The sequence below is a fragment of the Lucilia cuprina genome, chromosome 4 (genome assembly GCF_022045245.1).
Source record: "Lucilia cuprina isolate Lc7/37 chromosome 4, ASM2204524v1, whole genome shotgun sequence".
NCBI classification, from domain to species: Eukaryota; Metazoa; Arthropoda; class Insecta; order Diptera; family Calliphoridae; genus Lucilia; species Lucilia cuprina.
In genome coordinates this window covers 93065902-93070920 of record NC_060952.1, presented here as the reverse complement: position 1 = coordinate 93070920, position 5019 = coordinate 93065902, and positions in this window count along the sequence as shown.

Below are 5019 nucleotides of genomic sequence, written 5' to 3'. Positions count from 1 at the left end.
AGAACTGAACTAGAACTGAACTAGAACTGAACTAGAACTGAACTAGAACTGAACTAGAACTGAACTAGAACTGAACTAGAACTGAACTAGAACTGATCTTGAACTGAATTAGAACTAAACTAGAACTGAATTAGAACTGAACTACAACTGAACTAGAACTGAACTAGAACTGAACTAGAACTGAACTAGAACTGAACTAGAACTGAACTAGAACTGAACTAGAACTGAACTAGAACAGAACTAGAACTGAACTAGAACTGAACTAGAACTGATCTTGAACTGAACTAGAACTGAACTAGAACTGAATTAGAACTAAACTAGAACTGAACTAGAACTAAGCTAGAACTCAAACAAAACTAAGCTAGAACTCAACAAATTCTAAACTAAAACTGCACAAGAATTTAATTAGAAAATTTCCATTGCTACCAGCTTCCCACTAAACTTAAAATGCCACTCGCTTTAATAACTCTAGTATGGCATGATGATTTAAAAAATGAAATAAATACTAGATGACAAGTAGAGTGATAAATGCATGAAAAATATATGTTTTAAACAACTTGATGCTGATGATGATAGTGACGGGTAATTGTACAAAAATCATCATCATCAGTTATACCTAACGGACCGAAACATACCGACACCATAAATAAATGAAATATTATCACACACCCACAAATATATAGACAGATCCTACCCATAACGGTATCTATCCAATAAACCAAAAATAATACTTTTAAAAAAAGTCCAAACAAAACCATGACAGAAACATAAGAGAACCACTCACTTTCGGTGCAATACAATTTAACAGATTATTTGTTAAAGTGCCAGGGAACAGTGGACATAGAGACTTATAAGTTTATAACAATTATGATATTCTCCTTGAAAATACTTTCAGTTAATTGGTGAAATATTTGAAATAATATTTTCTCTTCAGAAACAAGTTCGAAAGAGTTTAACAGAATGACTATATATTTTATTTATTCTAACCCACTGTTCTTCTGTATGAAGGTGTTTTTTTATATATATAAGTGTGTTTGTCATTTGTTTTTGAGTGAGTGAGTGTTTAAGTGAACACATTTTTGTAGGTGACTTGACTGGTTGTGTCTGTGTGTGGAATGTGTCATATTGTTAAAATGTTGATGACACTCGAAAATGTGAAAAACAATTGACAATAACAACCAACCAACAACAGAGTTCCTTTATTTTTATATCCTTTTTTTGTGCTGCTGCTGCTGCAACAGCCATAGCAACAACAACAACAGCAATCAAAACAACTAAAGTGTACAATGAGTTTATAAAACACAACAACAACAACCAAAAGTATATAGAAAAATATGGCTACAAAAACTCTCTACTCTAGTTGCACAAGCAATTGCATTCTGACAACAAGTGCATCAGAGTGGCAACAAACAACACCAGCAAAAACATCAACTAAAAATATGTATTTTTTATTTTTTTCCCAAAAAGTTTATTTTGTATGTTAAAGAGACAGCAAAAAAATAAATAAATGAAAACACACACTTGTACACAACTCGAAACAAAAAAAAATAAAATAAAAATTGGCAAGCATTCTGCCAAAAAACTGAAAAAAGCCATTCGGACAGACAGTCATCAGGCATTTTTCGTTTTTGGCTTAAAAACGTCACAAAAATCACTATTATGACAAAAAACAAAAACATGCGACCAACAGACCTATATAATGGTGACAACAGTATAATAGACAAGACCCCAAGAGGGAGGGCTATAGTTGGGTGTAAGTGGGGTTGACCGAACGAACTACCGACCGACCAACCGACCAACCAACAAATGAAACCAAAACCAAACAACCCAATATTGTAACTTAATTGATTCAATACAATATAGACCTACATATGACAACAACGAAAAACAACAGTCATAAAAACATACAAACACATGTTTTACAATATTCACATAAATATGACACACATACTGAGATACAATGACACACAGAAACACATTTACATGTACCAAAATGCATGTAAAAGGAAACAATATGTTTGACTTTGGCATGAACAAATAATTCGTAAACTCGAACATCCAAACAGGGCCGACTGAATGAATAAATGAACAAATGTATGAATGACTAAATGAATGAATAAATCAATCGATTGTATATGTACTATACATATGTACATGCACAACTCACATACTCATAACCGCACATACACATGTACATACAAAGTCTTTTCAGAATTGTTTTAAAACTAAAGGAAATCAGATAACTTTTCCCAACAAGATGCATACTATAGCGTGAGTGAGGAAAAAAAAGGAGTCTAGTAAGGATAGACAACAGAATATGAAGATAATGCAAATAATTAAGATGACAACCAGGAGAGAAATATGTGTGTTTGTGACAAGTGACATAAGTTCAGCTCAAGTTCCAACAAATGGAGATAATGTGTTGCTTGCACATATTGAAACTAGACTATAGTTTAGTCTATAGTCTAGCTTGTAGTCTAGTCTATAGTTTAGGTTATAGTGCAGTCTATAGTCTAGACTATAGACTAGTCTATATAACTTATAGTCTATTGTATAGGCTAGTCTAGTAGTCTAGTCTATAGTCTAGTCGATAGTCTAGTCTATAGTCTAGTCTATAGTCTAGTCTATAGTCTAGTCTATAGTCTAGTCTATAGTCTAGTCTATAGTCTAGTCTATAGTCTAGTCTATAGTCTAGTCTATAGTCTAGTCTATAGTCTAGTCTATAGTCTAGTCTATAGTCTAGTCTATAGTCTAGTCTATAGTCTAGTCTATAGTCTAGTCTATAGTCTAGTCTATAGTCTAGTCTATTGTCTAGTCTATAGTCTAGTCTATAGTCTAGTTTATAGTCTAGTCTATAGTCTAGTTTATAGTCTAGTCTATAGTATAGGCTATAGTCTAGTCTAGTATATAGTCTAGGCTATAGTCTAGTCTAGTATATAGTCTGATTTATAATTAAGTCTTAAGTCTTGTCTATAGTCCAGTCTATAGTTTAGTCAACAGTCTAGTCTATAGTATAGTCTATATTCTCGTTTATAGTCTTGTCAATAGTCTATACTCCAGTCTACATTGTACTCTATAGTCTAGTCTGTTTAGTCTATTGTATATTCATTATACTAGTCTATAGTCTAGTCAATTCTCTGCTTTGTATTCCATTGTCAAGCCTATAGTCTAGGCTAAAGTCTTTGCTAGAGCCTAGTATACACTGTAAGTACTAAATTTTTCGCTTGGTTTATGGTTAAATGCAGCAGATTTTAGTTGTTAAGGTCTTCATTTACTAGACAGAACAGTACAAGTGAAAAGTTTTTTAACTTAATGTTGAAAGTTTTAAACTTTATTATTTCATATTCTTTAGTTTTGTACACGGTGTTGTTAACATGCAGAAAATTACACTCAGAAAAATTTTGTAAATAAATTAGAATAAAAATATTTAAAAGAGAAAAAAGTTAAAAAAAATATTATTAAAATATTGTAAATAAAAATATTGAGTGAAATTCTTTAAGTATATAATTAAAGTAATAATGTAAAATATTTCATTTATTTTCTCCGTGAAAATTGTTAACACTTTTTTGCTATTGTTATTTTTGTGCTCTCTTCATTTACCGAAAATTTCTTTTGTTACAAGGAAAAAACCCCAGGTTTATATACTTTATTCGTTTCCGGTTTTTCTTATTTAAACAGCTGTAATGTAATAGTATGTGTTACACGCATACAAATAAACTTACACTTAACCATTTGCATAAAATGCTGACTGACATACATACATGTATTTGCTGTAATTAAAGTTTCAATTTCCACCAAGAAAAAAAAACGAGTAAGAAAAACTCACATGATGTTTAAATCATGATGAACAAAACAAAAACGAATGAACAGCAGCAGCAAGAAGATAAAAAATTTTTATAAAATTGTGAAAAATTGTAAAGACAGAAAATAAATTTTTGCATTTTAACACTGAACAGCGAAAGAAAAAAAGATGGCGATATAAACCATAACAACTGTTACTTTTCGTTGTTCTGTTAGGTTGTTGTTGCTGTTTTTTTTTTTTAAAGCTGTTAACGTGTTTCTTTTGCTCTTTTTTTGTTGTTTGTTTGTTCACTTGCTGGTGCCATTTCCTCTCATTTGGTTTCCTCTGATTGCCACAACACTGTGTGTGTGTTTATGTGTGATGTATTAAAGGATCATATGTGAATGTGTCTGAGTGAGTGCATTCATAAAATTTCATTTAATATGAACTGTTGCTGTTGTTTTGTTTTTTGTAAAAATTTTATTTTCAATAATTTAAAATTGTATTTCACAATTTTTTTTGTTGTCTTTCTTTGTTCCTTTGTTATAGAGAAAAATAAAATGTTAAATTGAAAATTTATATATTTTTTGTATTTCCTTGTAAAAAATGTTGCTTCGCAGCAAAAAACTTTATTTACACAAACCCGGTTTTTGTACGCGACCGAAATGCGCAAAAAATTCTTTGATTTTAAAAACAAGGAAATTTCTTTGTTGCATAAACTAGATCACAACGGAAAAGACTGATGTTAAAAAAAACAAAAAAACATATACAAATATTTATTAAATCAAACCATATGACAAAAGTCAAAATGATTTAAAAAGTCTGATGTAAATTTTAAATAAAGGAAGTTAACAATTTTTAACAAAAAACTACAAAAACAAGTCCTTGAGGCTCAGTAAATAATGAGGTTCTCTTTTTTGAAACAAAAAATACCATTAAGTATTATAAAAATGTTAAACCAAATAGTTTATAAAAGTATTATAATAACTTACTTTTTGGAAATTTTCCAAAAAAAAGTATTTTTCTTTGTCAACATATAAATTTCGTCCTACAGCCATGTTTTATTTATATACTTTATATATAAAATCAGTTTGTAAAGAAAATGTATTTGCAAGTCCCCTTTGTATCTATCAATCTATCTATCTATCTATCTATCTATCTATCTATCTATCTATCTATCTATCTATCTATCTATCTATCTATCTATCTATCTATCTATACATCTATCTATCTATCTA